Consider the following 21,375-nt stretch of genomic DNA (forward strand, 5'->3'; position numbering starts at 1 on the left):
CTGCTAAGAATCTCAGAATATTTGGACTCTTTCATAGCTCGTGCCCTTAACAATAGCCTTCCCTATTTGTCTTGTCTCCTGTTCTTCTACAATAGTGATGGTGAACCTTTTCCCCCTTGGGTGCCGAAAGAGTGTGGGCGTGTGCTATCACGCATGTGTGTGGGCCCACACCCATAATTCAATACATGGGGAGGGCGAAAGCAGCTTCCCCCACCCCCTGGAGGTCCTCTGGAGGCCAGAAACAGACTTTCCCAACTTCTGATGGGGCCAGTAGGCTCGTGTTTTGCCCTACCCAGGCTCCAATAGCTTCCCTGGAGCCAGGGGAGGGTAAAAATGCCCTCTCCCATCCCTCCAGAGGCTCTCTAGAAGCCAAAAATGCCGTCCCAGAGCCTTTGTTGGAGCCAAATACCAGCTGGCTCGTACACACATGCATGTTGGAGCTGAGCTAGGGCAACAACTCAAGTGCCAGCAGATAAGGCTCCACGTGCCACCTGTGGCACCGTGCCATAGATTTGCCATCACTGTTCTATAAGAAGCACAAAAAAGCAAGAGAGATTGTTGACCAAAGGGCTCCATCAATCCTCTTTGGTTTCTTTATAATAACTTAACTAACATGCAAGTAAAACATCCAAGAATAAGAGATGTCCAACTTTGCTGCCACTAATATTCATTCTATCTGTAAAATTTAAATCCAAATAAATATTTTTATGACATTGCAATCTTAAAATTCCTCCAGTCTAGCTTTTAGCAATATTTAATAGTGTCACTGAAAAGCTGTTTTAATTAGACAGTAAAGACAAAATCACAAAGTTGACCAATTGTTTTGGCCCATCGATTCCCAAGTCAGAGGTAGCACATTTGCACATGCAGCTAATCTGTCTCTCACACACTTTCTGACTCTCCTCCATTCTCTCTTTCTTCACACCATTTCTTGTGCGGTTCTCCTCCTACCGATCTGCAGAGGAAGAGGAAAGCCCTCAGCTTGCCCTAATGTTCAACCTGCTTACAGAAAATGAGGGACGATTTTGTTCCTCCCAGCAAACCAACACAATATTGTTGGTCTTTTCTTGCCACAGCTATGTTCCACCAGGCCAGGTGGCCTATCAAGACAAGTGTCTCCCTACTTTCCTATTGACTTACCAGCTTGGCTTTTCTGCAGCTGGCAGCTTATGCAAGTCCAAGCTACTGGTCTAACAATTAAATCACTCCACTCAGACTTTCTCCATGCACTCCATTCTGCAAGCAAATACCTATTCTATACTTCATTGTTTCAGGCAGTGAAACATGCATCTTACAGGAACTGGTGATGAGCTATTGTGATTACTGTACTCTGAATCTACCAAGCAGTTCATTGTCAAGATGCTATGAGAGATAAGAGTATTGGCAGTTTGGCTGGAACAAAAATGTTTAAAACAAGGGCTTAAATGGACATCCAATGATACGTTTACAATTCAGCACAATTCAGCTTTCCAAATCACAGAAGCATATGCATAAAAAGAATAGAATAGAAGCATAAAAGAATAGAATAGAATAGAATAGAATTTTATTGCCCAAGTGTGATTGGACACACAAGGAATTTGTCTTGGTGCAGATGCTCTCAGCGTACATAAAAGAAAAAGATACATTTGTCAAGGATCATGTGGTACAACACTTAATGATTGTCATAGGGGCCAAATAAGCAATGAAGAAACAATCAATATTAATAAAAATCTTAGGATACAAGCAACAAGTTACAGTCATACAGTCCTAAGTGGGAGGAAAAGGATGATAGACATAATGAGAAAAACTAGTAGAACTAGAAGTGCAGATTTAGTAAAAAGTCTGACAGTGTTGAGGGAATTATTTGTTTAGTAGAGTGATGGCGTTTGGGAAAAAACTGTTCTTGTGTCTAGTTGTCTTGGTATGAAGTACTCTGTAGCAACGTTTTGAGGGTAGGAGTTGAAACAGTCTGTGTCCAGGATGCGAGGGGTCAGTAAATATTTTCACTGCCCTCTTTTTGACTGGTGCAGTATACAGGCTCTCAATTGTTTTTTCTGCAGTTCTGATTATTGTTTGAAGTCTGTGTCGGTCCTGTTGGGTTGCAGATGCAATTTCAAATCTGGGTTTACTGCTATCTAGTAGGGCCCTGCACATTTCAAAAATGATACTTCATGATATGTTTTTTTCTGGGCAAGTCTGAACAGGAATCAATTCATTAAAATTTCTACAAGGCTTATGTGGAAATCTGGGGGAGGGGAGAGTCGAGGGGGGAGGCTTTTTAAAAAAATAAATAAGGAAGGGCTGTGATTGTGTTTGCACAGGCTCCAAAGCATTTATTCTAAACCATTTTCAAAGCATGCCCAGCTTTATTATTTAGCCTATTTCTATTTAATTCTCTGCTCTGTATATTGTAAATTCTTTAGTGTGAACCTCTGAATCGCCTCTATTATTGGACAGGGTAGGATCCCTGGATTTCACATAATTCTTGTATAAATCTTGAACTGCCTTTTACAGAGCCAGATTTAGTGGGGGTGATTAAAATGGAGTGAGCCATGCATATGGGTGAACCTGGGTTTTCTGTTTCTTTCTTGAATTGATGGGGAAGGAACATGTAGGACAGCAGTTCTCAACCTGTGGGTCGCGACCCCTTTGGGGGTTGAATGACCCTTTCAGAGGGGTTGCTTAACACATGTTTTCAATGGTCTTAAGAACCAAGACACTGCTCCTCTCTTAGTCTCCAGGTGAGTCTACCTACATGCAAATAAACTACTGCAAAAAAAAAAAAAGAAAATCTCTACCATTGGAACTTCTGAGCATGCACAGAAGCCAAATTTCCATCACTGTGCATGCATTGCCATCTTGTTTTTTGCTTTTTAAAAAATTGACCCTGCGCATGCGTGAGCATGCAAAGAGCAAATGTGCCCACAAGTCGTGGCCACGCAGTGCAGGAGGAATCAAATCGGCAGCGAGTTAAGTTAGAACCCACCCCTAAGTTTCCTAACAATTTTATTTTTTTTATGGTTGGGGAACTACGCTGCTCAAAAAAAATAAAGGGAACACTTAAACAACACAATATAACTCCAAGTAAATCAAACTTCTATGAAATCAAACTGTCCACTTAGGAAGCAACACTGACTGACAGTCAATTTCACATGTTGTTCAATGAGAATACAGTGGAACCCCGACATAAGAGCTGCTCTACTTAAGAGCAACTCGAGATAAGAGCTGGGAGGGGAGAGATATTTTTGTTCTACTTACAAGCCCAAATTCGAGATACAAGCGCCAAGGAGCTGTCTCCTGAAGCCAAACGCTAACTTCCGCGTTCGGCTTCAGGAGACAGCTGCGAAGCGGCGCGCGTGTTTTAAAAGGTTGCAGCCGGCCTGGGGGGCTCGGGGGGGTGCTTGCAGCTTTCTTTCTTGCTCTTTTTCTTTCTCTCTTTTACCTTCCCTTCCTCTATTTCTTCTTTTCTTTCTCCTTCCCACCTTCTTCCCTCCCTCCCTCCCTTCACTCATTCCTCTCTTACTCTCCCCTTTCATGTTTCCTTGCTTCCTTCCTTTGTTCCTGTCCCTTCCCCCTTTCTTTCTTTCTTTCTTTCTTTCTTTCTTTCTTTCTTTCTTTCTTGCTCTTTTTCTTTCTCTCTTTTACCTTCCCTTCCTCTATTTCTTCTTTTCTTTCTCCTTCCCACCTTCTTCCCTCCCTCCCTCCCTTCACTCATTCCTCTCTTACTCTCCCCTTTCATAAGTTTCCTTGCTTCCTTCCTCTGTTCCTGTCCCTTCCCTCTTTCCTTCCTTCCCACCCTCCGTCCATTCATTCACCCATTCCTCTCTTGATCGCTTAAAGCCGGTCCCTGGTGCAAAAAGGGTTGGGGACCTCTGTCCTACAGGATTGGGTGGCAGAGAAGTTGAACATATGTAAATTTAAAAGTTTAAGAAAGTTTACAAGTTAAGTGAAAGAAACTTCATTATTCATTTATATGTACATGTACATTTCTTCATTAAAAACATGTCTTTCTGCATAATTTAGACTAACTTTGTGAGTTTTTTGAGGGCTGGAACCAATTAAAATTATTTACATTAATTCCTATGGGGAAAAGTCGTTCGAGATAAGAGCTGCTCGACTTAAGAGCCCAGGTCCGGAACGAATTAAACTCGTATCTCGAGGTACCACTGTATTTCATTCATTCAGTTCTAGGATGTGTTCTTTGAGTGTTCCCTTTGTTTTTTTTTAGCAGTATACAGTGGTACCTCTACTTAAGAACGCCTCTATTTAAGGACTTTTCTAGATAAGAATCGGCTGTTCAAGATTTTTTTGCCTCTTCTTAAGAACCATTTCTTACTTAAGAACCAAGCCCAGAAACATTTCCCAGGAAATTTGAGAGTGGCACGAAGGCCCAGCCAGTTTCCTATCATTACCCCTTTAATCCTGGCCATCTCAGGCTTTTTTGAGCTGCCAGAGGAGCCTTTCAGTGGCGCTCCCACTCTTGCGCGCCTGGGTTTTTCTCTCTGGTGTAGTGTATGGAAGGCCGCCTCGCGCTGGGTGTATGGGAGGCATGTGCACCTTCTCGCCGCCTCAGAGAGTCCCTCTTTTATTTTTAAGCCTTAAAGTTTTGGATTTTTTTAATTCCCCTCAGCTCACCTTCTTCCTTCAGCAGCGATTGTCCTCCTCCTCTTCTCCCTCCTCCTCGTCCCACCCAAATTCCAAGCTTTTATTTCTTTCCTAATAGGTTTGCACCTATTATTTGCTTTTACATTGATTCCTATGGGAAAAATTGCTTCTGCTTACAAATTTTTCTACTCAAGAACCTGATCATGGAACGAATTAAGTTCTTAAGTAGAGGTACCACTGTATATTAAAGGGTCATGGCATTAGGAAGGTTAAGAACCACTGGTGTAGGATGAGAAGAGCAGAACCTGGGGATGAAATTACTATAACAGGGGTTGCAACCCCCCAGGCTGCAGCCCACTACTGGGCCGTGGTTCATTCGAAACCTGGCCATACAAGTGGTAGGTGAGTGTGGATGTGCATAGCTCCACTTGCATGAATGGTGGGTCCTCGTGCTCACATGTAAAGCTCAATTTGTGTGACCAGTGGGCACTTTTAAATGGAGTTGCGTGTGCTCATACGTGTTCCTCATGCTCATAAGGAACCATCTCCTCCCCCACTGGTCTGCCAAGCTGGAAAGTTTGGGGATTGCTGGTGTAGAATACCATGCAGGCTGGGGAATTCTAGGAGTTGAAGTCTACCTATCTTGAAATTGCCAAGTGTGAGAATCACTGCTACACACAATGCATGGCAACACATAAACCAATCTATTACGCTTCATTTGAAACCTATAACCTACTCTCCAACAAACAATTTGGATTCAGAAAAAAAACTATCCTGCAACCTGCAACTTTTCCACTGCAAACATGTATGGACTACTCATCTAGACCAAGGTAAATTTATAGATGCAATTTACATCGACTTCTGCAAAGCCTTTGACTCAGTAGTCCATGACAAACTACAGTGATCCCCCGCTCGTTGCGAGGGTTCCGTTCCAGGACCCCCCGCAACGAGTGGGTTTTCGCGAAGTAGCGCTGCGGAAGTAAAAACACCATCTGCGCATGTGCAGATGGTGTTTTAAACTTCCGCAGCGCTAGCGAGGAGCCGAAGATTGGGGGGCGGCGCGGCTCTTTTAAAACATCGCCGCCGACATGGGGGGCTCGCTAGCACCCCCCCGAACCCCCAACCCGGGTTTGGGGGAGTGCTAGCAAGCACCCCATGTCGGCGGCGATGTTTTAAAAGAGCCGCGCCGCCCCCAATCTTCGGCTCCTCAGCGCTGAGCGAGCGAGCGAAGCCAAGCCGGCAGCAATGTCGCCGCCGCTGCAGCCAACGCGTGCTACGATCTTCCGGGCCAGCCAGGCTCAGCGGATCAAGCCCGGCTCCTCTCGGCCCAGCATCCCGGGCCAAGCGGCTGCCTTCCGTGACTGAGCCTGGCTGGCCCGGAAGATCGTAGTGCGCGTTGGCTGCAGCGGCGGCGACATTGCTGCCGGCTTGGCTTCGCTTGCTCGCCGTGCCGCCCCCCAATCTTCGGCTCCTCGGCGGCGAGCGAGCGAAGCCAAGCCGGCAGCAATTGCTGCCGGCTTGGCTTCGCTCGCCGCTGCAGCCAACACGCGCTACGATCTTCCGGGCCAGCCAGGCTCAGTCACGGAAGGCAGCTGCTTGGCCCGGGATGCTGGGCCGAAAGGAGCCGGGCTTGAAGATCGCAGCGCGCGGTGGCTGCGGTGGCGAGGGCTTGCGATGGAGGGTGGAGGAAGCGGCCATGGGAGGGCGAGCTGCCTCAGGGAGGAGGATCGGGCGGGACCAGGTGGGGGCTGGAATTTCTCCGCCAGGGCGAAGGGCGGGCGAGCGGCGAAGGGCGGGCAAGCGGGTGCTGGGGAGGGCTTCTCGCCCTCCCGCCAGCAAGAGGGGGAGCGAACGGCGTGGGCAGGCGAAGGGCGGGCGAGCGGCAACGAAGAGTTTTCGTGGGCGGTGGGGAAACTCCTCGCTGATGCCAGCAAGAGGGGGAAGACCCAGGGAAGCCGCCCAGCAGCTGATCTCCCGGTTGCCATCTACGCATGCGTGCCCATAGAAAAAAAAGGGCACGCATGCGTAGATGGTATTTTGACTTCCGGGTTGAAAAATCGCAAATTACCCTGTTCGCAATGGTCGGGGACGCAATAACCGGGGGATCACTGTACTCCAAAAACTCATATGGTATCTCAGGATCCCTCCATAACTGGATCACAGCATTCCTGTCAAACAGACAACAAGTTGTCAAAATAGAAAGTGCCATATCCATCCCTGTCCCTGTTAAAAGTAGTGCCCCCCAAGGCAGCTTACTGGGACCTGCACTCTTCATTCTCTACATCAATGACCTTTGCGATCATATCCCAAGCAACTGTGTTCTCTTCGCTGACATTGTAAAACTCTCAAACACCACCGACAACACAGCTACTCTCCAAAAAGATCTAGACTATGTCTCTGATTGGTCTAACAACTCCAAATCTCAACCAACAAATGCTCAGTCTTCCACTTTGGCAAAAAGAATCAAAACTTCAAATATAAACGAAATAATTGCTTCCCGTCCCCTCTCCTATTTGTCTATCCTATACTTCTTTGTATATCTTTTATTCCTTTCCTATATCTTTTCTTCTATTCTCTCATTTATATTGTATTCCTATATTTTCCATCTATCCTTCATTGATACTTTCTACAATGAATATATCCCCTGGAACCTTTATCATGTTCTGGACAAAATAAAAATAAAAATTAAATCAAAAATAATAATCATTAGGAAAAAGCTGACGTGCTTATCTTCAGTCAACATGCCAAACCCTTGAATTTCTGCCAGGGACTCTGTTTTGATCCCACTGCACCATTCTTACATACCTTTCTTCGGCGTTTTAATTACAGCCAATACTACTGCTTTTTCAATAACAACAGCAACAAAGAAAGAGGAACATATGGCATTGCAAGCATTAGGCGAAATTAAATATAACAATAAAATCTGTCGGTACAGATACGATTGAAAAGGTAGTAGCAGGGTCGACTGCTTTGCAAGAACAGAATTGGGAAACCGAAGAATGTATGCTCATAGGAATTCTTCCCTAACTGGGGCTTATTCAAACTGGCTTTGAATACGACAGAGCTTAAGTTCTTCTCAAAAGCAACCTGGTGATAATGAGAAATAACAGCAGATTCTGGAATTTAAGAAAAAAACATTATTTGCTCCATGTAGCATTCAGGCTTGTTTCTTTTCTCAAATCTATTTTACCCATAAATCCTTTTTACTGGCACTTCACTGCACAAAGGACACAAAGAAGGTAACATTAAAGATATTTCCATCTTCAGAGCTCAAAACCCATGCAATTAGATTTCCACTCATTCAGCCTTTCTAATCTTCTGCGTTGACAGATTGCTCTGCCATAAATCCCACTATTATTTTATCCCTCTGACCAAAATCTACATCGGGCAAACATTTATCAAATCCTTTACCACACACAAAAAAAGCAAGACAACACAAGGGTGCTCTCTTTTGTGTGTTAGGCTACTTTTGTCTTACATTCACTTTGGAAATAACAATTGCAGATAATGGATGGATAACTGGACAGTAGATTTTAAGCGGAAACAATGTCTGAAAATTCATGCTGACATTCTTGCTGGATAAAATGTGTGCCTCTTTTAAACAGTCTGAAAATAAACTGCTGAGTCCATTGTTGAAACATCCAATAGGTCCGGTATTAAAATTTGTTGCTTTATTTTGTATTAGTAAATTAAAGTATCCTTCTCCTTTAATTGTAATCCTCTGAAAGTGGATTTTAAAATGACAGGCTATTGCTGTGAATGATCCACGACCAGCTCAGTTAGTCACAGATTCTGAGGAGGATGAACTGGGTCCATCTTGGTACCCTAGGCCAGTGTCCTTGACAGATGAGTCAGAGAGTAACAATTTTGACTTTTCTGCAAGTGGGTTCTCGTTTATTTATTTGTTTGTTTGTTTTTAATGCCGCCCTTCTCCTTAGACTCAGGGCGGCTTACAACATGTTAGCAATAGCACTTTTTAAAAAACCAAGCCAGCATATTGCCCCCACAATCTGGGTCCTCATTTCACCCACCTCGGAAGGATGGAAGGCTGAGTCAACCTTGAGCCGGTGATGAGATTTGAACCACTGACCTATAGATCTACAGTCAGCTTCAGGGGCCTGCAGTACAGCATTCTACCTGCTGCGCCACCCCGGCTCATAATGTTCCAATCCGAGTGGGACCAAACAGAACAGCTGCAAGAATGATATAGGAAAAGATAGTGTATGCACATGCTCCAGTGTGTTTTTGCTTCTGAGAATGCACATGAAGAAAAATCTCACAAGGGGACACGCACGAGAAAAAGAGATTTGGGAAATTTTTGCTTCTGTGCATGCGTGGTAGCAAAAAAAATCACGGAAATCACGCAGAGACACCCAAAGCTGTGCAGGCAGTACACCAGTAGCGGCAAAAAAGGGAATTTGCCCCTGGACCCAGTCCAGGAAAGGGAGTAATTGGTGCACTAGATGCCCAATGTTAAAGCACTTGGCTGCATTCTGGGTTAATAAGTCAAATGTTAAGTGTTCTCCTTTAATTGCAATATTTTGTTGCCCCTGGCTCCCTCTGGTGTCCAATGTCCAAATTTCCATTTGTTTGCTTATTTACTTAGTTACAGTGGTCCCTCGATTTTTGTGGGTTCGAACTTCGCGAAATGGCTATACCACGGTTTTTCAGAAATATTAATTAAAAAATACTTTGCTGTTTTTTTCCCTATACCATGGTTTTTTCTGCCCGATGACGTCATACGTCATTGCCAAACTTTCGTCCGCCTTTAATAAATATTTTTTTTTAATAAACTTTAAGAAATAAACATGGTGAGTAATAATCTAAATGGTTGCTAGGGGAATGAGAAATTGCAGTTTAGTGGTTTAAAGTATTAAGGGAAAGCTTGTGATACTGTTCATAGCCAAAAATAGTGTATTTACTTCCGCATCTCTACCTCGCGGAAATTCGACTTTTGCGGGTGGTCTCGGAACACATCCCCTGCGAAAATCGAGGGAGCACTGTATATTCAATTTCCAAAGCCTCCCATATCAGTCCCAATGACTCCATCATGTTTTATTTCATGAATTCCAAACAACAGCTTTTTCCCACCGGAAGGATGCTCACAATTTCAAAATCTTATTTCAAATCTATCAGGACCCCCTAATCCATTTATAACTTTCCAAAATCAACATTCTAATCACTCTTGTGCCACTTATTTTGTCTAAAAAAAAATCCTTAAGCTTCTTGCTTTAGAACTTCTTTCACTAAGGATTAAAGTCAACTCACCCACTGCATATTATCCGACTTGTAGATTGGAAGATTCTTAATAGTTGAAAAGCAGTTAAAAAGCAATTTTGAAAAGTTGGCAGGGGAAGGATTTTGAAGCAATCTCAGTATTTAGGCATCATAGTGTAGGATCAACCTGGAATCAATGATCAATGAGTTTCTTCACTTGATGTAATCAGGAGAGACTAAACAACTACGTTTCATGGATGAAATAGTAGCCATTGCATAACATAGTTTGATACTGGAAATCATAATAAAACTATTTGCTCACATTAACTAGGAGTACTCGGATCTGGGAGTACTGAAAAACTGAATACACTGAAAAACTATACCTTGGAGAAATAATGTTATTATGATTCCACACATGTAAAGACAACTATTTCCCTATGTCCCCAAATTAATATTGATTTTCCTCTAATAATGTCCCTTCTATGACATCAAAGAAGGAATAAGGAGTCAGCTTATCACTGAGTCTCTGCAATCTATATGGCATTGGACCAGATTACTTACGGGACCACCTTCTGCCGCACAAATCCCATCAGCCTATAAGGTCCCACAGAGTTGGCCTTCTCCAGGTCCCATCGACCAGACAATGTCATCTGGTGGGACCTACGGGAAGATCCTTCTCTGTGGCGGCCCCGGCCCTCTGGAATCAGCTCCCTCCAGAGATTTGCACTGTCCCCACCTTCCTCACCTTTAGCAAAAGACTCAAGACCCATCTATGTCACCAGACATGGGGCAGCTAGATCATGCCCCCTCCTTTTCTGACCATTAATGTTATGAGTAGGATTGACTGTTTTTTTACATAATGGGATTTTAGCTTACAGTTTTAACTATTAGATTTGTATACATAGTTTTGTACCGTATTTTGTGAGCAGCCCTGGGTCCCTGGAGAGGGGCGGCATACAAGTCAAACAAACAAACAAACAAATCATCATCATCTAATGTGACATGCTGGTATTTGTGCCCCATCACCTGCAGATCAGAGCCCCTGGTCACAAATAGTGTCTCCAAGAATAAATACTAGCTCCTCGCCTACTGCAGGACCCAAAACACAGGAGGACAGATATCTTAACAGGAGACTCTCCGCTCCTGACACAATCAGTTCCTGCAACTCAGTTTCATTGGCCGAATTCATCCTCTTATCCGTGATCTCAAACTGAATATGATCCACCATGCACCGATTCCAATTTTGTATTGTCTATTTTGTTGCATCCTTCCAACCTAGGACTATTACCGCCTGAACACTTTCTATCACTGCTTCTTTTAATTCTCTAAATTCTCCCATCTGTTCCTTTTGACTAGTACCACCATTTCCTTTGTAACTGTCCAACGTATGTTTAACATCCTATTGGTGTCCTCTTGCACTTCTTTCCAAAAGTTCTGTGCTACTGGACATTAGATTATATTTATTGGATTTATATGCTGCCCCTCTCCGCAGACTCGGGGCGGCTCACAACAATGGCAAAAACAGTACATAGTAACAAATCTAATATTTAGCAATCTAAATTACAGTTTTAGGTTAAAAAATTCATAAAAACAACCCGAATACATATAAAAAACAAGCATACAATCAGTCATACACCAAAACAATATGGGCAAGGGGGAGATGTTTCAATTCCCCCATGCCTGACGGCAGAGGTGGGTTTTAAGTAATTTACGAAAGGCAAGGAGGGTGGGGGCAATCCTAATCGATGGGGGGAGCTGGTTCCAGAGGGTCAGAGCCACCACAGAGAAGGCTCTTCCCCTGGGTCCCGCCAGACGACATTGTTTAGTCGACGGGACCCGGAGAAGGTCAACTCTGTGGGACCTAACCAGTCGCTGGGATTCGTGTGCCTCTTTAAAACAGTCTGAAAATAAACTGCTGAGTCCATTGTTCAAACATCCAATAGGTCCAGTATTAAAATTTGTTGCTTTATTTTGTATTAGTAAATTAAAGTGTCCTTCTCCTTTAATTGTAATCCTCTGAAAGTGAATTTTAAAATGACAGACTATTGTGAATACATTCCCAAATCATATGCATAAATACCCCTTTATCTTGACACCTGTGCCAACAAGTGTTCTTAACCAGGTTGAATCTCTCCTTAGCTTATTTTCCAAAGTGCCAGAAGGAAAGGCAAGAAAGAAAGGATGCAAACTAATCAAGGGGAGAAGCAGCCAAGAACTACATAGAAATTTACTAACAATGAAAACAATTAACCAGTGTCGCCTTCAGAAGCTGTGCATGCTCCATCACTGGAGGTTTTAAAGAAGACATTGGACAACCATTGTAGCCTCTCCAGCTTGGGCAGGTATAGAAGACCTCCAAGGTTCCTTCCAACTCTGTTATTCTGTTAAACTGAGTGTTTATTAGCAACAACCTGAAACCAAAGTCACCAATGATTTGACCACAGGATTCAGGATCAGAGTTACAGAGATGGAAGTGGGGAATAACATTAAAATTATTGAATTCCCTTTTGGGGACATGGGCTCTTAAGCTTTGGTATTTTGCTGATATTGTATTTTTAAAAGATTATTTGTTTTATTGATTGATTGACTGACTGATTGATTGATTGATTGATTCATATTCATATTTATTTAGAAACTGCCCATCTCCCTAGAGAGTAACTCTGGGTGAGGAATACGTTGCACACAGAGACACCATTCTGTTGCCCCTATCTTTGTACACAATAAGAAAATCCAAGGAATAAGGGGCTAATTTAGAGAGTCCAGCTCCATCACCGATAACTAAAGGATTGCATCCTTTATTCTGCCATATGTGACTTTCTGCATTCCAATGAAATCATTTAAGTGTGAATTAATAAGAGCTGTCAGCAAGAGCTCTGTGAAGAATTAGAGAGGAGAAGAAAAAGGCAAGGATCAAATCAGTGTAATGAAAAAAGGAGTTGCTATTTTCATGCAAGGGTTGTGTTAGTAACTATAGGGCTATTTCTAAAAATAAGGCAGGATTGTCAAATGATGTTTGTTATGTCTGTGTATATGTTTTGGGTATATATAGAAACACAAATTCTTAGAGAATATTTTCTGATGTTTCTAAGTATTTTTTTATACTCATTTCCAATTGTAAAATCACATTCTGTCAAGCAATATTGTACAGTGGTTATAATTCAATAAAAATACAAGAGACCTGTGTAAAGATCTACCAGGGTCACTGGATGACTTCTGAGCCTAATTTATCTCACAATTTATTGCAAAGAAAACATTGAGAGGTGAGACACTATTCATAAGTTCCATGGAAGCGATGTTTTGCTATAAATATAATAAGAAACAGCATACTTTGTTCTTCGTTTCATGGTTCCCAGAGGAATTACAGAAAATTCTATATTGTAAGACTTTTTTCTAAATCTTCTATGCTGCTAAATTAAATTATCTACAATATACATGTCTAAGGCTTTGTTATTGGGAATAACAATGGAGACTTTCTTGTGACCGAACAGAAAATAAGTAACACAAGTTCTTAAGATATATTCTTCAGTATTTTTCTTTATGCCAATCTTTGTGGTCTCCTAACATGTTCATCCATAGTTCTAAGACTTCTACTAAATTACTGTACTTTAAATGTATTAATCTGAATCTACTTTGATTTGACACAAAAAGGCAATTAATTCTTCACCAAACATTTCCACTATGTAAAAAGCTGTCTCAAGGAAATGAACAAAAATCTATTAAAGATAATTACTCCTTTTCATTCAATGCTCTGAGCACAATAATTATTCTTTTGCTCAAAGATCTCTTCCGTTAATTAAAGCTAGAGACAAATCTCAGTTGCTATAGCCCCCAAAATATTTCCAATGTTTTTTGTTAGGTCAAAAAATTACCACCCCCATCAACCCAAGTATCTAATATAAATGTGCTGGGAATGAAGACATATATCAGACAGCAAATTATTTAATTATGTTTGCTCTATTAGTACGATCTAATCCTACTAACATTTAGTAAGCTAAATTTTGCAGGTTGCCTTGTACACTGGAATCCTAGTTTAAGGACCAAAACAATTTTCCCCTATAGTTGTCTAAAATCTGGTCAGATTTGCAAAACGGATCACCGCATAAGTCCTGATAAACAGTTTAGGTCACACTGGGGTAGCTGTTCATAGTAAGACATTCCTTATATAGTGATTTGTGTGGGAGAATTGTCAGCAGAAAATGTTTTCACCAAATTACATCAAACCGAAGTAGGATCTTCAGCAAGGCAATCAAGGATGCAGAAATGATCAAATTATGGTCATGAAATAGAGCAAATGATAGTTTTCGATTACACAATGGGCCATTTTCATCACTCTGTGTTCTAGAATCAATCTTCTTTCTATTAAATGCCTATTAGCAAAATTCTACATATACAGTGGTCCCTCGATTTTCGCGGGTTCAAACTTCACGAAACGGCTATACCACGGTTTTTCAAAAATATTAATTAAAAAATACTTTGCTGTTTTTTTCCCTATACCACAGTTTTTCCCACCCAATGACATCATACGTCATCGCCAAACTTTCGTCCGCCTTTAATAAATATTTTTTTAATAAACTTTAATAAATAAACATAGTGAGTAATAATCTAAATGGTTGCTAAGGGAATGAGAAATTGCAGTTTAGGGGTTTAAAGTGTTAAGGGAAGGCTTGTGATACTGTTCATAGCTAAAAATAGTGTATTTACTTCCGCATCTCTACTTCGCGGAAATTCGACTTTCGCGGGCGGTCTCGGAATGCATTCGAGGGAACACTGTACTGTATTCAGCATGAAGCAGAAGAACTAAAGTTTCTAAGAGGAGTGCAGCTGCATAAATATGGGATAGGGAAGCCCAACAATGGGAGCAGTCTTATGATGCTAAAGACCTTACAAAATTTAGCCTTCTGTTGGCTCTGCCTCAATTACTCATGAGGCCAAATGGAGAATACATATGAGCCTTTCCTTCATTATGATTGAAATCTCAAAATGGTTGATTAGCTGCAGACAACTGTGCAATTAAACTAAACTTTTATTATTTGTTTTGCAGAACAAATAATTATTGGAAACTATGCAGTCAATATCATATAATACATATAATAATAGGCTAATGTTGTTTCCTTTCATTTGGAAGATGATATATCTTTTCCAAATGTGATCAACAAATGCGTTCATTTCCTCTCTTTTTTTTCATTTAAATCCTCCCATTCCCACTTAGAGAAGATAAAGATTCAAATAATTCTACCGTTTAAGACTTCAGAGTTTAGCCATACTTCCTTGAGTATAGTGGAAGGTATTAAAGCATTTATATACTACCATTCAGCATCCTCTTTCTGCATTATTTTCTTTTATAGGAGCATCTCATAACTTGTTCTTCTCTGTCCAATGTGGATACATTTATTATTTCAGAAATGGAAAGATCCATTAAAAACACATCTAAATTTATTTATTTATTTAGTAAATTTATATGTCACTCAACTCCTAAGGGACTCTTAAATGCAAGCTATAAAGCTATAACCTATAAATAAAAGAATATGATTGTATGTGGGGAGGAGGCAGCGGCAGGACACCATTCCCAGCGCTACCGGAAGGGGGCAAGAGCACGGGAGTGCCTGTGCGCTTGGCACAAGTGTGCCCAGTGAAGGATTTGGCTTCTGCCCATGCGAGTGGCCTGGCCGTCCCTTACCTTGTGCATCGCTCCAGGGCTTGTCTGATCTCCTGCAGGGGCACCAAGAAGATGGACCATGGCGCGGGAAGCAGGCTGGGTGGCCCCATGCTCTGACCACATGGCCTGCTCTATGCTCTCCCATGCTCTTTGGGAGCACAGTGCCACTCCCAAAGGCCACGACTCACTTGGGGCACCATCGCTGCGTGTGCCGAGAGATGCCTGCAGTGCAGGAGAGCAGAGAGCAGGCCACACACTCAGAGCTTGGCCAGGCTGCTGTTGTTGCTGGCCCCAGCTGCCACTCTAGGCACCACAGCGAGATTTGGCTGCTGTGCATGTGCAGCAGCCGAAATCCCACACGAACGTCCTTCCAGCAGTGAGATTTGGGTAAAAATTGCCAATTTCTTTGCTTCTGCGCATGCATGGAAGCAAAAAACCAGAAATTAGTACCGGAATCACGCTGGTTATGCGTGCATGGTGCATGTGTGCCCAGTGTAATGGAGCTGCACACGCAGCTCCATTTCCGCTACCGGAATGGCATCCCCCCCCCATTCCAGGCGGGGCCCATCCCTGGGAGGAGAAAAATTCAATGTATATTCTTACATATTGTTATATAATAATCTTATGTAAATAGAATATGCCATGTACTTATGTTCAAATTACACTGTAACAACCAAGGGAACAACTGATTAGATAAAAAAAAACAAATCTCAAGTTTGTCTGTAGCTTCTCCTGCTGGAACAACTGTATTTCATAAAGATATATAACACCCCATTAAACTGCAATTAGACTCTAGCAGGGGCAGTCAACAATCCATTTAGCAAATAAACTATTAGAGTGCTTCACACTATGGTTTACAAATGACACTGATATAAATACAGTAGTTTTGAAAATCAGATTTTTTTAAAAAAAAAAGGGGAGGAGAAGAATCCACGTTCTTTTCTGGAATCATCACTATCAATTTCCACATGAGCAAAATTTAAAACCTTCTATATCATATTGCTGGTCTTAGGTCTTAATATTCTTCCTGCGTTTTCCAATGAAGTGCCCTAAGGAATTTTCCTTATGACCAATCTGAAATCCAAATCCAGTAGATAAACATTAGGCTTTTGCTATTGCAAAGAGCAGCAAATGTTCCTATATAATTTGAAAGACCCGTTGTACCTACCTGAACGGTCTTCTCGATGCACTGGAAGGAGAGTCCAACATGGGGTATTTAACCAATCCGATTGGTAGAGACTGAGTAAAAATTTACATAATAAAAGTTACCGCCCCCTTGCGGTCCCCCCATGAGCTCAGTTTTAAAAACGAAAGGCACTTAAGAGGATAACCAACTTTTATTGACCAATGCAATAACTCAGGAACCAACCCAACCTCCGGTGTCCCTGAACTTCAACTACCGGGTGGGTTTGGACTCTCCTTCCAGTGCATCGAGAAGACCGTTCAGGTAGGTACAACGGGTCTTCTCCACTGCATCTGGAAGGAGAGTCCAACATGGGATATACCAAAGATCTTTAAAGCCCATGGGAGGGAGAAGGTCTAACTAGGGACTTAGGAGAAACACAAACTCTTTGAAGAACCCTCCTGCCAAAGGCCGCTTCCGCTGAAGCAAAGGAGTCCAACTTATAATGTCTAATAAATGTTGTAGGGGCTGCCCAGGTTGCAGCTCGACAAATGTCCTCTATCGATGCTTGAGTAGACCAAGCCGCCGAAGTCGCCGCACTCCTGGTTGAGTGAGCCGTCAATCCTTCTGGAACTGTGTGTCCTCCAGCCTTGTAGGCCTCCGAGATACAGTCCTTAATCCACCGACTAATGGATTTTGCCGATAATCCAAGTCCCTTCCTATATTCAGAAAATGAAATAAAAAGATTCTCAGACTTACGAAATTCCTCTGTCCTTCTAATGTAAATCTTTAGAGCCCTCCGGACATCCACCTTATGCCACAGTAGCTCTGATGGATGACTCCCGTGAGAGCAGAAATCTGGGAGAATAAGTTCCTGTTTCCTATGAAACACTGTATTTACCTTTGGTACAAAGGTGGGGTCCAAACGAAGAACTACCCTATCCGGATAAAAGACACAGAGGTCAGGTCTCACGGATAACGCTGATAACTCCGACACCCTGCGTGCAGATGTAACAGCTACAAGAAAGGCTGTCTTGATGGAAAGTAGCCTAATTGGTATAGACCTCAATGGTTCAAAGGGAGGTTTAGTTAAAGCCTTAAGTACCCACGTGAGGTCCCAGGATGGAAATCTCCTGACAGGCGGAGAATGTTTATTCGTGGCTCCTTTAATAAAATCTCTGATCCAAGGATGCTGAGCCAAGGAACGAGACTCTGAAGTTTGAATCATGGTGGCTAAGGCTGCCACCTGTCGCCTCAAAGTATTAGGAGCTAAGCCACGTTCCACCCCGGCTTGCAGAAACTCTAAAACAGTTATTACAGAAGCTTCCCTAGGATCCTGTAAATCCTTCTCGCAAAATTTACAAAACGCAGCCCAGGTCGCCTGATAAATTCGTGAAGTCGATGGGCGCCTAGCAGCCTGCATGGTATCTATAACCTTCTCTGGTAAGTCCAACTGCTTTAATTTATGCCTTTCAAGTGCCAACCTGTCAAGTGTAGCCACTGAGGCTCTGGGTGTTTCAGATTCCCCTGGCTCAACGAGATGATCCGATCTGGAATCCTCCACGGGGGTGACACTGAAAGTTCCACCAAGTCCGCGAACCACGGGCGACGTGGCCAGTATGGCGCTAGTAAGATCACTTCCGCCTCCTCGTGAAGGATCTTTTCCACCACCCTCGGGATGAGATTCACGGGGGGAAATGCGTACAGGAGACCTGGAGGCCAAGGTGACAGTAGGGCGTTGGTCCCCTCTGCTCCTGGATCCGGAAACCGTGTGAAAAACCTCGGAAGCTGAGTGTTCTGGCCGCTGGCAAATAGGTCCACTAGGGGGACCCCAAACCTCTGGGTCAACTGGTAGAACAGGTCTGGATCGAGTCGCCACTCTGACGGATCCAGGGTAGCCCTGCTGAGCCAATCCGCTGTGGAGTTGCTGATCCCTGCGATATGTTCCGCGGTCAGTGACGCCAAATGGGTCTCGGCCCAGGTGAAGAGCCTCATAGTTTCCTCCATAAGACGTTGAGACCTCGTGCCCCCCTGATGATTCAGGTGGGCCCTGGTTGCTACATTGTCTGTTAAGATAAGTATGTGTTTGCCTTCTACTAGGGGGGCAAAGGCCAACAGGGCTAGGAACACTGCTCTTAGTTCTAAGAAATTGATATTGACCGAAGCCAATTCCTCTATTGTCCATTGTCCTTGGGCCATATGACGTCCCAGGTGGGCACCCCACCCGTATAAACTGGCGTCTGTGGTCAGAATGAGACGGTCCTGGGTACGAAAGGGGGAACCCTCCTGAATTGTTGCGGTGAGCCACCACTTCAATGACTCTTTGACCTTCCTTGGTAGGAAGATAATCCTTTGCGAGTGACTGACCCTGGCTCTCTGGGCTGGCAAAAGAAACCACTGAAGGCCTCTTATATGGTGTCTGGCCCAGGGAACTATACCTATGGCTGACACCAACGTACCTAGCACCTTTGACAATAGCGCCATCGGGGCCCGTCTGAGGCGGATCAAGCCGGCAACCAGGCGATGAATGTTCTCCTGCCTCTCGGGAGAGAGGGTTACCTTGCCTGATATGGTGTCGATGATGGAACCCAGATGTTGTAGTCTGGTTGTTGGAGACAGCTGACTTTTCTCCACGTTTATAGTGAAGCCATGCGCTTCTAAGGTCCGTATTGTTCTGGCTAAGTCCTCTCTGGCCTGCCTGGGAGACCTGGACAAAATAATTATGTCGTCCAGGTAGGCCATCAGTCTGATAGAATGAGACCGAAGACTGGCCGTCAGGGCGTCCAGCAACTTGGTAAAAGTCCGTGGGGCCGAGGAGAGGCCGAAGGGCATTGCCCTGTACTGGTAATGTACGCCTTCTGAGCAGAACCTGAGGAACTCCCGGTGTGTCGGGTGTACAGGCACGTGGAGGTAGGCCTCCTTTAAATCTATTGAAGTCAACAGGTCCCTGGACCGTACCGAGGGAAGAATAGTCTGTAAGGAGTGCATATGGAACCTCCTGTACTTGATGTAGATGTTGAGTTGTTTCAAATTCAGTATCATTCGGTATCCTCCTGAAGTCTTGGGTACCAGGAAGATCCTGGAGTAAAATCCCCTGCCAACTTCCTGCTGAGGTACCTGTTCGATGGCTTGTATTTCCAGTAAATGGGCAATCTCCCTGCGGATCTGCTGCCTCTTGTGTAGGTCCCGAAGCCTCGGGCAACTTACAAAGCGATGAGGAGGGGGCCCCATGAATTCCAGACGAAGTCCTTCCGATACGGTGGCTAAAACCCACTTGTCCGAGGAAGTGAGCAGCCAGGAGGGGCTGAAGTGCTGCAGCTTCCCTCCTAGAGGTAGGGGCCCGGAGGAGTCATTTGGAACGACGATATCCCCTCTGGTTGCCTCCACGAAAGGGCCGCCTGGACTGCTGGAAGCCTCTGGGGCGATCCTGATAAGATCCGCGATCATTCCTGAATGATTGCTGGGAGTACTGATTCTGGTGAAAACCTCTCTGTGCCTGTCCTTGTCCGGTAGAAGCATCCCAACGTGGGTTCTGCCGTCTGGTGTAGGGAGTAAAGCGACGGTCCTGGCGTCTATTGGACTTAAGGAGGACCTTCCTCTTGTCCTTGTCCTCAATGAGGACTTTATCCAAAATGTCACCGAAGAGCATCGATCCCTGCAGTGGAGCTGAGGCCAGGCGCCATTTTGATTTCAAGTCCGCTGGCCAATTTCTCAGCCACAAAAGCCGGCGCGACGACAGCGTAGTGGCCATGCCCCTACTGGCAAACTTAGCTGCGTGTAGGGTGGCGTCGGCGGAAAACTCAGCTGCGGCCTGTAGTTTGCTGATATCCTGGCGAAGTCTGGCTTCCTCCGGGCCAAGGCGTGACTGCAGTTCCTGGAGCCACATGATGGAGGCCCTGTTGAAGAAGGAGGCCGCAGCAGCCGCTCTGAAACCCCAGCCCGCCATTTGGTGGGTCTTGCGTAAGAGGGTTTCCGCCTTTCTGTCCTCTGGTTTCAAGCTCTCCCCTGTCTCTGACGGTACAAGGGCACTGGACACCAGCGTGACTACTGGCTGGTCAATGGGGGGAAACTCCAAAAGTTTTTCCACCTCATCGTCGAATGTGTAGAACTTGCGCTCCAAATTCGAAGGGCCCTGAGCCGCTGCGGGGTGTTGCCAGGGCTTTTTGACTCCCTCAACGAAGATATGCGATGCCGGGATGTGGTCCGACTCGGGTTGGGGTTCTCTCAAAAGGGAAGCAGATGTCTTGCCGGTCTCTGCTTCTGGTGTCTTAGCCGCTCCCTGCAGGTCCATTACCTGCTTTGCCTTAAAAAGCAGAGTCCGAAACAGCGTGGGCTTAAACAGTCCGGCCACTGGCTGCTGTTCTGGGGTGTTCTCATCCTCTGAGAACTCATACTCTTTATCACTGTCCTCGCCAAAGTCCGGATCCTCTGAGAGAGACCCCAAACCCGAGGGGGGCGGTACTGGCCAAAGGCTTCTTGCCTGAGTCTGAGGTCGGTTCACTTGCTGGCCTGTCCCGGCATTTACTCCTTGAGCATAGACATTTGCAAACATCTCCTGTAATTCTGGAGCCATGTGCTGCCACGAACCAGTTTGGGGGCGCAGCCCCGCCGCTGTGGGTGTAAATGTGGCAGAAGGTGCCTGGGTGCCCCTCCTTGGGAGCCCGGAAGGTTCAGGTCTAGTCCAGGACAAGGCTGGAGACGGGGCCTGTGGCAATGACATGAACTGTCCCTCTGGGGACCAGTCACCCTCCTGTAGGGGTCCCAGGTGTCCAAAGGCTGACTGGGGGGTCCCAGG

The 21,375-nt window shown here is 44.4% G+C and overlaps 1 protein-coding gene and 1 long non-coding RNA gene across 5 annotated transcripts in view; both read right to left on the bottom strand.

Annotated features, from left to right (window-relative positions):
• The window catches only part of TSPAN4 (tetraspanin 4), a 952,022-nt gene that overhangs the window by 540,325 nt on the left and 390,322 nt on the right, over positions 1–21,375 (bottom strand). Inside the window, exon 1 of one of the 4 annotated variants that reach the window (XM_070765253.1) lies at positions 9,853–9,928. The exons of the other annotated variants lie outside the window; for them this stretch is intronic. The gene's annotated coding sequence lies outside the window, so the exon portion shown is untranslated. Of the gene's footprint in view, positions 1–9,852; positions 9,929–21,375 lie in introns of those variants that run through there. 4 annotated transcript variants of the gene reach the window in all.
• On the bottom strand, positions 16,776–17,920 carry LOC139158424 (uncharacterized). The gene is made up of 2 exons (XR_011557691.1): positions 17,482–17,920; positions 16,776–17,299 (listed from the first exon to the last, which is right to left on the bottom strand). It is a non-coding gene; the product is annotated as an uncharacterized lncRNA (long non-coding RNA).

The sequence above is a fragment of the Erythrolamprus reginae genome, chromosome 1 (genome assembly GCF_031021105.1).
Source record: "Erythrolamprus reginae isolate rEryReg1 chromosome 1, rEryReg1.hap1, whole genome shotgun sequence".
NCBI lineage: Eukaryota > Metazoa > Chordata > Lepidosauria > Squamata > Dipsadidae > Erythrolamprus > Erythrolamprus reginae.